The following is a 13,078-nucleotide window of genomic DNA, read 5'->3' on the forward strand; positions in this document are numbered from 1 at the left end:
TCTCTTGAAGATCAATTTTCCTCCCACGTCCACCTTTCCCCCAACAGTGGGGGGTAATCATAGTATTTAAATACGTTCTAAGAGAAGCAGCATGGTCTAATGAAAAGATCTCAGGCCTGGGAGTCTGAAGATCTGAGTTCTAATCCTTGCCCTGCCAATTGCTTGCTGTGTGACCTTTTGTAGGTCACTAACTTTCCTGTGCTTCAGTTTCCTCAATTGTAAAATGGATATTAAATGCCTGTTCGCTCTCCAACTTAGACTGTGAACCCTATGTGGGACAGGGACTGTGTCCAACCTGATTAACTTATATCTACCCCAGCACTTAGAACAGTCCTTGACACGCAGTACGTGCTTAAAAAAATAATAATAGCAATAATAACAACGATCTAATCTCCATTATATAACTCTGAAGAAGAAAAAATTAGTAGCTTTGTACATCATCATTAGCTTTATACATCGCCATCGCCCATGAAAATGTTTCTGGGTTTGTTTAGCTCATTTAGGAACTTAGACTCCTTGATACCACCACACCTTTCCTGCCCCAGAGTCCAATTTTCATGTGTCTGCAGTAAACAGGTAGAAGGAGCTTCTATAGGAAGGATACATGACCCAGACCTTCAAAGGGAGAGGGGGCTTCTTGCACCCCCTTTTGTTTAAAGTGACAAATTGGAATCAATACATTTTCTAGCTTTAGTTGTTGATTACCTCAAAACAGTCGACTTCAAGACTGATTTGTAAATAGAGCAAATTAAATATATTTAGCTTCCTTACTTATATTTTTAAATGATTAACAGTGGAGAAATTTCAGCATGACCATAGAAGCAAGCAATCAATTAGTCATACATACGGAGTGCTTATTTTCATTCAATAGTATTTATTTATTCAATAGTATTTATTGAGCGCTTACTTTGTGCAGAGCACTGTACTAAGCGCTTGGAATGAACAAGTCGGCAACAGATAGAGACAGTCCCTGCCGTTTGATGGGCTTACAGTCTAATAGGGGGAGACAGACAGACAAGAACAATGGCAATAAAGAGAGTCAAGGGGAAGAACATCTCGTAAAAACAATGGCAACTAAATAGAATCAAGGCTATGTACATTTCATTAACAAAATAAATAGGGTAATGGAAATATATACAGTTGAGCAGACGGGTACAGTGCTGAGGGGATGGGAAGGGAGAGGGGGAGGAGCAGAGGGAAAGGGGGAAAAGAGGGTTTAGCTGCAGAGAGGTGAAGGGGGGGTGGTAGAGAGAGTAGAGGGAGAAGAGGAGCTCAGTCTGGGAAGGCCTCTTGGAGGAGGTGAGTTTTAAGTAGGGTTTTGAAGAGGGGAAGAGAATCAGTTTGGCGGAGGTGAGGAGGGAGGGCATTCCAGGACTGCGGGAGGACATGGCCCAGGGGTCGACGGCGGGATAGGCGAGACCGAGGGACGGTGAGGAGGTGGGCAGCAGAGGAGCGGAGCGTGCGGGGTGGGCGGTAGAAAGAGAGAAGGGGGGAGAGGTAGGAAGGGGCAAGGTGATGGAGAGCCTTGAAGCCTAGAGTGAGGAGTTTTTGTTTGGAGCGGAGGTTGATAGGCAACCACTGGAGTTGTTTAAGAAGGGGAGTGACATGTTCAGATAGTTTCTGCAGGAAGATGAGCCGGGCAGCGGAGTGAAGAATAGACTGGAGCGGAGCGAGAGAGGAGGAAGGGAGGTCAGAGAGAAGGCTGACACAGTAGTCTAGCCGGGATATAGCGAGAGCCTGTAGCAGTAAGGTAGCCGTTTGGGTGGAGAGGAAAGGGCAGATCTTGGCGATATTGTAAAGGTGAAACCGGCAGGTCTTGGTAACGGATAGGATGTGTGGGGTGAACGAGAGAGACGAGTCAAGGATGACACCGAGATTGCGGGCCTGAGAGACGGGAAGGATGGTCGTGCCATCCACGGTGATAGAGAAGTCTGGGAGAGGACCGGGTTTGGGAGGGAAGATGAGGAGCTCAGTCTTGCTCATGTTGAGTTTTAGGTGGCGGGCCGACATCCAGGTGGAGATGTCCTGGAGGCAGGAGGAGATGCGAGCCTGAAGGGAGGGGGAGAGGACAGGGGCGGAGATGTAGATCTGCGTGTCATCTGCGTAGAGATGGTAGTCAAAGCTGTGAGAGCGAATGAGTTCACCGAGGGAGTGAGTGTAAATGGAGAACAGAAGAGGGCCAAGAACTGACCCTTGAGGAACTCCAACAGTTAAAGGATGGGAGGGGGAGGAGGCGCCAGAGAAGGAGACCGAGAATGACCGGCCAGAGAGGTAAGAGGAGAACCAGGAGAGGACGGAGTCCGTGAAGCCAAGGTGAGATAAGGTATGGAGGAGGAGGGGATGGTCGACAGTGTCAAAGGCAGCAGAGTGGTCAAGGAGGATCAGAATGGAGTAGGAGCCATTGGATTTGGCAAGAAGGAGGTCATGGGTTACCTTAGAGAGAGCAGTCTCGGTAGAGTGGAGGGGACGGAAGCCAGATTGGAGGGGGTCCAGGAGAGAATGGGAGTTAAGGAATTCTAAGCATCGATTGTAGACGACTCGTTCTAGGATTTGGGAAAGGAAGGGTAGTAGGGAGATAGGGCGATAACTGGAGGGGGAAGTGGGGTCAAGAGCGGGTTTTTTTAGGATGGGGGAGACGTGGGAATGTTTGAAGGCAGCGGGGAAGGAACCATTGGAGATTAAGTGGTTAAAAATAGAAGTTAAGGAAGGGAGGAGGGCAGTGGCGATGGTTTTAATAAGGTGAGAGGGAATGGGGTCCGAGGCGCAGGTGGAGGGGGTGGCACTTGCGAGGAGGTAGGAGATCTCCTCTGAGGATACTGCAGGGAAGGATGGGAAAGTAGGGGAGAGGTTTGGTGGAGGGGAGGGGAGAGGCGGAGGGGTGACTTTGGGGAGCTCAGACCTGACTGTGTTGATTTTTGTGAGGAAATAGGTGGCCAGATCATTGGAGGTGAGAGATGGGGGAGGGGGAGGAACAGGGGGCCTAAGGAGAGAGTTAAAGGTCCGGAACAATCGGCAGGGGTGACAGGCATGGGTGTCGATGAGCGAGGAGAAGAAGTTTTGCCTGGCGGAGGAGAGGGCAGAGTTAAGGCAGGAAAGGATAAATTTGAAGTGTGTGAGGTCGGCTTGGTGCTTGGACCTTCGCCAGCAGCGCTCAGCAGCTCGAGCATAGGAGCGTAGGAGGCGGACAGAGGAGGTGATCCAGGGCTGTGGGTTAGTGGAGCGAGAGCGGCGGAAGGAAAGGGGGGCGAGAGAGTCGAGATGAGTAGAGAGGGTGGAGTTGAGAGCGGAGACCTGATCATCGAGAGTGGGAAGTGAGGACAGGGCGGCAAGGTGAGGAGAGATGCTTTTGTGGACGGCTCTGTACTAAATGCTTGGGAGAGTATAATATAACCGTTTAAGAGACACCTTGTCCAAAATGTGTTTGCAGGATGAGGTTGCAGTCTAGTGGATGAATTTATGGTCTAGAGGGCATGTGAAATATGGTTTTTTTGTATAACAGTTGCCAAGAACTGGGAGGCATGGGAGACATGAGAAACCATCCCAAAGTTGGGCTAGAGGCAAAGCATCATTTTTTTTTTTTAATTAGGAGTGGAAAATTAAGGGAAAAAAATTCCTCAGTGAATTAAAAGGAATATGATGGATCTGGATATGCTTTGAGAATGAAAGTGGCACCATCAAGAATAATCCCAACATTGTATGTGATGAAGAAACAGAAGTTCTTCAACAAAATGAAGAAAAAACATAGGATTTCATAAAAAAAAAAACAAGACCTCTTTTTTAGCTGTTGTAGCAAAAATGACTTCAGCAATGATATGCCTGCAGACACAAGAAGTAAATGAAAATTCCAAAATAGAAAAAGTGGTCTGGGATAGAACCTCGAGGAGCAGAAGGGCAAGAAAGAAGTGGAATTTTGAAGAGAAAAATGAACAGGGCCTCAGAAATGCACAGAACCAAATAAAGGGCAGCCATAGAAATCTGCATTAGAAAGAAAATTCCAAGGTTTATACCTAGGTTATATCTAGTTATTCCTAGGTTTATAATACGTCTACAAAGCATCTAAGGTGGAGGAAACATGGAGGACTGTATCAAAGGTGCTGCTTTTTCTTCTAAGGAAAATAACTGGAAATAATATGAGCTAGTTTACAGTTGCCACACACAGATCCAGAGAGTGTCAAAATGGTATTCTAACCATCAGAGAGAAAATGTTTTCATAGACTATATTCCTGTCAGGAACTGACATTGTTTACAGAACATTTATGTTGTGTAAAATGGCATTACAGCAGCTAATGAGAGGATCGCTAGTGTGGATTTTCCAGGCTGTTTTCTTGAAACATTAAACTAGCACAAAGGCACATTAACTTCCCTGCAGGACTTGCCACCTTGCTCATCACAGAAATTGAAATATTAGATTTGATGTCCAGTAAATTTTCATCTACATTTCTCATGTCACTCCTGCTGAAGTCATCCTTTTAAAGTTTAGTGTCTGAGAAATGGATATTTAATTTACTTTCAACTTCATGGGGGGGGGGGGTGTGTGGGAATTGGCTATAAATTATTTTAAAGGAGGTAAAGAAAATTATTCACGGTTCATTTTGAGAATCAAAGCGATTGTTCTTCCACTCATCCTTTGAGAGTGACCTACACATCAACACATCTGTATTACAATTAGTATTTGAATAACTCATATATTTCCATTTTAAAATTGAACAATTATGATGTTATAAATGCCATTGATTGGACTTGACAATTAAAGAAATCCTTCTCACATTTGTCTAGTGAGAAGGATTTCCTTAATTGTCAATTCCAATCAGTGGCATTTATTGAGCACTCACTGGGTGCTAGACAATTGTGCTAAGCTCTTGGGAGAGTACAACAGTAGTAAGGTAAAAATTACCTGCCCTCATGTATCTTAGTTAATTAGGGAGAGAGATAATTTTTTACTGATTGTGAAAGTCAGAGAAAGGACAACTGTGAAGCTGGAAAGTGTATAAACTACAAGAACAGTGCTTTGCACATAGTAAGCATTTAACAAATACCATCATTATTATTACATCAGGACCGAGCAGCTGAACCAGTCATTAAATTTGGATATAAATATATAGGCTTAAATGTTTACTTAAACATATAAATAAAAATATGTAGATATGTGTACAAATTGTGATAATAGGATGGGTGTACCCAAATGCTAAACCCTTACTTTATAAGTTGCTGGACCAATGCAGCCAAGAGTTGGTTGGGGTGGTTGGAAAAGGCCTTCTGGAATAGACAGAAGCATCTCAGTATTAAGCCTTTCCTCCACCGAAAGCTTCAAAGATGGGGGAAAACTGTGGCCTGAAAGATTTGAAAGGGAAAGGAGTTTCAGGTGGGGGAGTTAAATGAGCTAGAGACTAAAAGCAAGATTCTAATTAGGAATAGATGCTAAGTACAAATACAAGACCAAAACTGATATTTTGACTTGGTCAGGCCCAAATAAGAGTTCATTTGAAAATTTAAACTGGCCTGATTTTAAGGTTTCAATGAAATTTTAATTCAGCAAGGAAGTGACTGATTCATTTTCAGCTTTCTCAATTCCTATCACTATTCTATTTGAAGTTCTTTAGTCTGTTTGAAGCAATGCAAATTTCAAGAAGCTTTTTCTCTACTGGTTCATTTCCTTTTTTTTATTTTGATGCGCCTAGAATATGATTCAAAATGATTTGCATAGCCATAGTTTGAGGATGTGCTTATCTACAATTGGAAATCCTAAAAATAACTTAAAAAAATAACTAAAGGAATCAGATGGTGGTGAAAGAACTTGAGGAAAATGGTTCAATTCTGTATTTGGAATCTCCTCTTTCAATGACAGGTGAAAAAATGTACAAAATGAAAAAATCAATAAAGTACTGAAATCCTTAAAGTCCTCCCAGCCCCCTTTGTCTCCCCATTATAGTGTAATCACCTTGTGCAAGCCACTAAGCAGCATGGCTCAATGGCATGAGCATGGGCTTGGGAGTCAGAAGACGTGGGTTCTAACCTGGGCTCTGCCACTTGTCTGCTGTGTGACCTTGGGCAAGTCATTTAATTTCTCTGTGCTTCAGTCGCTGTAAAATGGGGATTAAGATGGTGAGCCACACATGGGACAACCTCATAATCTTGTAACTACCCTAGCACTAAGAACAGTGCTGGGCACATAGTAAGCACTTAAATACCATTATTAATATTATTTTTATTTATGTATAATTGCCCAAGGGCCTAGTACAGTGCACCGCACTGACTGCTCAGTAAATGCTATTGCTCCTACTATGGTCAGCTACTACTAAAGCTCTATTGACATTTCTACTAAAGCACTATTGACATTTCTGCCAGTTTGACAGTAAGGTCATGCTACCCTTCTTTATATCCCCAGGTATTGTTAGATATCACTCAGCCTAGGAGGCAGAATTCATTGATATACTTTCACCCTCATTGCCAATTGTATGATTCTCTGATAATGTCCAACATGTCTCCAACCTCAGAACTGTGAAACCTGCTACCTAGCAGAGAGCAGTTCCAGAGTGGTAAGGTGAGGCTCGGGCTTCTCCTCCAACCACCTCCAACACACAGGAAGCTGCCTGGTGTACTGCAGGTTGTACTATTTCTGGTTAGAGAAGGGGGAACATCCGCCACTGCACTTTCCTTCCCTACCTCTCTGCCACCTTCGCTTTTGGAGTGCTGCCATGGGGCACAGAGTGGAGAGGGAAGAGGGAGGAGAGGCAGGTCAAAAAATGCCACTCAAGCAGAGCTCCACCTCCCCCAATCCTTTCCCCATCCTTCCCCAGCCCAGTCCCAGCTCTCCGGCTTTGTAACCCCCAAAGGTGCCGACTGCCAGCCCCAGCAGTAATAATAATAATATTTGTTAAGTGTTACTAGGTGCCCCAAGCACTGTTCTAAGCACTAGGGTAGATACAAGGTAATCAGGTTGTCCCACATGGGGCTCACAGTCATAATCCCCATTTTGCAGATGAGGGAATTGAGGGAGAGAGAAGTTAAGTGACTTGCCCAAGGTCACACAGCAGACAAGTGGCGGATCGGGATTAGAGCCCATAACCTCTGACTCCCAAACCCATCCTCTTTCCACTGAGCCATGCTGTTCCAGCAGTGACTAGATCGCAACAATGGCCTGAACAGCAAGTTCCCAAATGGCGCCCGGCAATATTGGAGTTGTTAACTAGACAGAAAATAGAGAGGGTGGGCATAGGACAACTGAAGAAATGAGGATAAAGAAAGCCAAGGTCTGGGCTGTTGATAGGGTGGGTGGAGAGGAGTGGGATGGGGAGAGTTAGGTTTACTACTTCTGTGAATTGATGAAAGTAGAAACCCAAGAAACAAAGGCTTTTGAGAGGAAGTGATTTTTGCCATTGAGGTCCAAATGGGATGCTAAATTTCATCCCGTAAATTGAACTCATCGTCCCTATTCCTCTTGCTCGTCCCACCGACCCCACCCCTTACCTCTCCTGAAGAGCGGATATTGAAGGGCAGGTCCTTGTTTAGCAAGAACAGTCCATCTAGGAAAATGGTAGGAGGTACTGTGTTTTTTTTCAATTAAAGGATTAGATTCTTTCCTTTCCTCCACCAAGCTAGTTGAAGATAATTTTTCCTCAGCTGCAACTGAGGTATACTTGGTGGATGGAGGTGAGAAGGTTGGGAGTGGAAGCAAAGGTACAGACAAGAAATTTGCCTCTGATCCTACTTGGTGGCCCTCCTTCTTGCCACCTGATCCAGTGTTCTTGTCCCTGATTGACTTCAATTGGTACTGAGCCAAGGAATGAGAGGCTCACCCCTATTGATTGGAAGTAGGATGCCTGTGATACCCTTTGGAGCGAATTGATGTAAACGCCTCATCTTTTCATGGGTCCTATCAGTCCTGGATTAATGCAGGAACTCAGCTTTACAGGGGCTATGATTGACCTCCCCCGGCCCCCAAATTGAACACTATGTCGACCTTACCCAAACCTTACCAACATTGCCAGGGTTTGGGGCATTATGAAGACGGTGTTATTCTTAAAACGATGCCACATGGCAGTTAGTGCCAGCCTGTTTGGGTTTTATAAGGGACATTGCCCTTTTCATTGCAGGGAATGGGGCAGCATGAGAGAGTAGCCTGCCCTCAGGAGTTCCTAGCCTCAGACATCCTACCAGCCACAGGTAGTAATTAATGCAAAGAGGTTTATCACTTCCTGCCCCTAACTCTTCAACTCCCTGAAGAAACTTGTTAATTCCTTGGTTGAGAGATAACATGGAGCTGATAGTGAATAGAAAAGTGTGTTTGATTTTTGCCTAGTGTAGAGGTGACGTGCTTCAGTGCATTTGCTTGGCTGTGTGTGCTTGTGTTTACTCAGTGGGTTATAGCCTTGTACCCTGTTGCACTGCGAGGTGTCACTACACAATTTACAGAGTGCAGCATGAGGTTAGAAGAACGCTATTGGGTCACAGCAGGGGTTCTCCTGACCCTTGCTCCGTTCTTCCTCCCTTTTGCTCACCAGCTCACCACCTACCTCCATTTCTGCAGCTACAATGAGTGTGTTGCTGTAATGATGTCATCAAAAGACACATGCACAAGAAGGGTTTGGGCGGCAGGGGAGGCACATGAAGGTGGGGGGGATGACTCACTAGAAGGACCATACCAGGGCTCAAATGTGGCCCTGGCTGCAATTGCCCTCCCCTGTTACCACCTGGGGTCCCATACTGCCCTATTCCAGGAAGAACGAAGGGCTAACATAAGGCCTTCTCAACTTTGGAAAATTGGAAAGGCTGTGGTTGTAGCTATTGTGACTGATGGACTCTGAACAACATTGCCTTAGTAGGGAGAAGCCTGAAATTCAACTTATTTATCACAGTATTATGAAGCATATATGTATTGTCTTGGTTGTCTTTTGTTGTTGTTCTACTTTTATTTCTATCGTTTCTCACGTGCTTGTAGCTAATGCTTCGTTCCCACATTATTCAAACCCTTATTAAAATCACAGCTCCTCCAGGAGCCTTCCCCTGACCAAGCCGTCATTTCTCCTACTCCCTGTCCCTTCTGAGTTGCCCCCTCCTGCTTTACTTCCCTGATTTCCTACTGCACCCCAGCCCACACACTTCTCTCTTCTAAAGCCAACCTAATCACTGTACCTTGATCTCCTCTATCACACCGCTGCCCTCTCTCCCACATCCTGCCTCTGGCCTAGAACACCCTCCCTCTTCATATTCGACAGACTATCACTCTCCCCACCTTCAAAGCCTTATTAAAGGCAAATCTCTTCCAAGAGACCTTCCTCAACTAGATCTTCGTTTCTTCTCTCCGACTCCCTTCTGTGTCACCCTTATACTTGGATTTGCACCCTTTATTCACCCCTCATCTGCCCCACAGCACTTATGTACATTTCCATAATTTATTGATTTATATTAACGTCAGTCTCTCCCTCTAAACCGTAAGCTCATTGTGGGCAGAAATAATAATAATGTTGGTATTTGTTTAAGCACTTAGTATGTGCAGAGCACTGTTCTAAGTGCTGGGGTAGATACAGGGTAATCAGGTTATCCCATGTGAGGCTCACAGTTAATCCCCATTTTACAGATGAGGTAACTGAGGCACAGAGAAGTTAAGTTACTTCCCCAAAGTCACACAGCTGACAAGTGGCAGAGTGGGGATTCAAACCCATGACCCCTGACTCCCAAGCCCGGGCTCTTTCCACAGAGCCAAGCTGCTTCTCTAAAAAAATGTGTCTACCAACTCTGTTATAATATTATACTCTCCCTAGCACTTAGTACTATCCTCTGCACATAGTAAGTGCTCACTTGGATCTGTATCTTTTAAGCACTTGATATTCACTCCACCCTCAGCCCACAGGACTCATATACATATCCATAATTCATTTCAATGTCTTTTTCCCTCTCTAGACTATAAGGTCCTTGTGGGCAGGGAGTGTCTACTAACACTATTGTAATGTATTCTCCCATACAGTAGCATCAACAAATTCATTCATTCATTCAGTAGTATTTATTGAGTGCTTTCTATGTGCAGAGCACTGTACTAAGCACTTGGAATGTACAATTCGGTAACAGAACAATCCCTGCCCATTGATGGGTTTACAGTCTAATATAACATCGATTGTTTGATTATATTGTTAGTCCCTTGAGCTTTCTTAGATCATGTCAAATTCTCATCCTTGTATTTTTTTCCAGTGCTAAGTATACTGTTTTGAAAACAGTAATCACTCACTAAATGCTTTTGAATGAAAAAACTCAATTTTCCTTTTGTATATACCTTGGGTTTGTGCTTATTACTATTATTTATAACACCTGGCAGTGTTTGTGACTCTGCCTCTTGAGTTCATTCCTTTCCTGACTTCCAAAGAAAACTCGATTCCTTAACAACTGCTTGGTGCTAGTATTTCCCAGCAGTTTATAGTTATCCCACACTGTTTAGATTGTGATTCACAATTTTCTGTAAATATTTTTTTTTATTCATCTCGCTTGATGTTGCCCCAATTTAGTGTATCATAACATTGTGCAGCATCTGCACACATTGGTTTATATGTTGGAGATGGATAATTACATGTTTATGGCATCTTATTAAGAAATCATGTATATTTGGAATCACTTCATCTTGACTAACAATAGCATGATTTTCTAGTCAGCAAGCTCTTTTTTCTGGCCCTTTCTTATGCTTCTAAGTCTTGCTTCCCTCGTATCATCTTGTTGTTATGTGCATAAATATAAGCATAGAGTATTTACATTTGACAGTGCTAACACCCAAATGAACAAGCAATAATAGTATTTGTTGAATGCTTACTCTGTGCCGAGCAATGTACTAAATGCTTGGGAGAGTACAATAGAGTTAAAAGACATGATTCTTGTCCTCAAAGAGTTTACAACCTGAGAGGGGAACAGACACTAAAATGAATTTACAGGCACAGGGATATACAGAGCTTAAATAGATGTATACAAGGGGCAGGGGCAGAGGGTGGAGTGAGTACCTAAGTACTTAAGGGATGAGGACTCAAGTGCATAGCTAACACAAGAGAAAGAGAGAATAGGATAGGGAAATGAGAGATTAGTGAAGGAAGGCTTCCTGGAGGAGATATGATTTAAGTAAAACTTTGAAGATGGTGAGCGTGGTGGTATGGGGGATATGAAGGAGCCAAGAGTTCCAGGTGGGAGGGAGAATGTGAGCAAGAGGTCAAGAGTAGGAAAGATGAGAGCAAGACACAGTGAAGTAGTTGGTTTTAAAGGAATGAAAGTGTGTGGGCAGGGTTATAGTGGGAGAAGAGCGGGGATACATAGTAGGGAAAGAGCTGATTGAGTGCCTTAAAGACGACAGTCAGGATTGTCTGCTTGATGTAGAGAGGGATCGTTCAATCTATCCATAAACTCCTATTTTTTCATACTCTGAATTCCTGTGGAAAATGGATACAACCAAAAGGGAAAAATATATATGCTCTTGAGTTTGGCTCATTCTAAACCTATATAAAAGGGGCATATTTACAATTCATCTTAAAAAACTTCAGTAAAACTTAGAGAAGAGTCATTTTCAGTCATAGCTTCAACCCAAACATTCACGAGAAAACTCCTATCCCCTCTAATTTTATTTAACCTAAAATGCATTTTTCATTGGATAATTATAGTTATTTCAAACACAAAGGAGTAAACTATTAATTTAATTCTGGAAAGAACCTCATGATATCAATGATCCAATTATACATCTGAATAACTCAAACTTCATGCCTGCTTACATTCCAAATAGTTGCTAGAAGCCCTATGAAAACCTATTAATTAAGAAATAGATTTGTGAAATAAAGTATGAAGAGGAAAACTCCTTCAACCCTACACAACAATTTTTATTAATTTTCCAAAAGTAAAGCGTTTGCATACCAACTGTGCTATTTTGAAAGCCAAGAAAGAAATAAAACTTAAAATTTTTAACACTCTAGCATCTATTTTCAGTGTCAATATCAATAGTACTTAATAAGTACCTAGGTTGTACACAGCATCGTCTCTATGCACTTTGGGAACAGACATAATTATGGGTCTTTTCACTGCATTTGGGTTCCTATGTGGAGTTAACAAAATCTAAATAGGACACTTAATTTAAGTTTTAAAATAAGTTTAAGTATTTTATTCATCATTAGTGGTATTTATTGAATAGGAGAGTATAGGAGAACCCGATATAGTTCAATATAGAATGCTAAAGTAAGGTATACAAAGCTCAGAAGAGATAAGGTACCTCAAGCTCAGTATTTCATTATTTTGAGAAGTCATTCCAACTACTGTCAAGAGCTTATTCTCAAGTTAGAATGCTCCTCAACGTGGAAATTAGTCTTAATCAGGTTTTGAAATGTCTGTTTTCTAATGGAATTCTTTAAATGAGATATGGTCTCTTGATCTCCTTTCTTGGTCCTTCCATTTTTGTGTACTGGTTTTTGAAGTCGTCCTAGAGAGAGGGAAGATAAGGCTCTCTGGAATAAGGTTTGGTTTTGGCTAGAAAACTGGAAACTAGAGGGAAACCAGTTTCCATGTTAAGACACTGCCACCCATAACTTGTCTTATGCTGTCGAGTCGTCTTCGACCCATAGCAATAACACAGACACATCTCTCCCAGAACGCCCGACCTCCATCTGCAATCGTTCTGATAGTGTATCCATAGAGTTTTCTTGGTAAAAATATGAAAGTGGTTTACCATTGTCTCCTTCCATGCAGTAAACCTGAGTCTCCACCCTCGACTGTCTCGCATGCCTCTGCTGCCCAGCACAGGGGAGTTTTGACTTGTAGCAGATTGTCTTCCACTCACTAGCCACTGCCCAAGCTAGGAATGGAATGGATATGCCTCTGCCTGACTCTCCCCCCTGTATTTGAAACTGGTAGAGTACTGGAAACTCTCCAGGTGTGACCCTGATAGGGGCCCACCCATAATTAACAATACCCATTTCTTCCCTTGGAGAATATTGGTTTGCATTCATATTTTCATGGCCCATATTCTTCTACTGACATGGGAAGTTGGTAGGACTAGAAATGGAGGAGAGAAAAGAATGAACATGTTCATAACTGATGTAAATTTTGCACACAGAATAGTTTTTTT

At 43.0% G+C, this 13,078-nt stretch overlaps 1 protein-coding gene and 1 non-coding gene across 41 annotated transcripts in view; one reads left to right on the plus strand and one right to left on the minus strand.

Moving 5' to 3' along the window:
• Positions 1-13,078, plus strand: part of PTPRD (protein tyrosine phosphatase receptor type D) — a 1,860,044-nt gene that overhangs the window by 160,423 nt on the left and 1,686,543 nt on the right. The gene's annotated exons all lie outside the window — the stretch shown is intronic.
• On the minus strand, positions 12,764-12,903 carry LOC114808304. Its single transcript, XR_003756150.1, has one exon. It is a non-coding gene; the product is annotated as a small nucleolar RNA SNORA7 (small nucleolar RNA).

The sequence above is a fragment of the Ornithorhynchus anatinus genome, chromosome X5 (assembly GCF_004115215.2).
Source record: "Ornithorhynchus anatinus isolate Pmale09 chromosome X5, mOrnAna1.pri.v4, whole genome shotgun sequence".
Lineage (NCBI taxonomy): Eukaryota > Metazoa > Chordata > Mammalia > Monotremata > Ornithorhynchidae > Ornithorhynchus > Ornithorhynchus anatinus.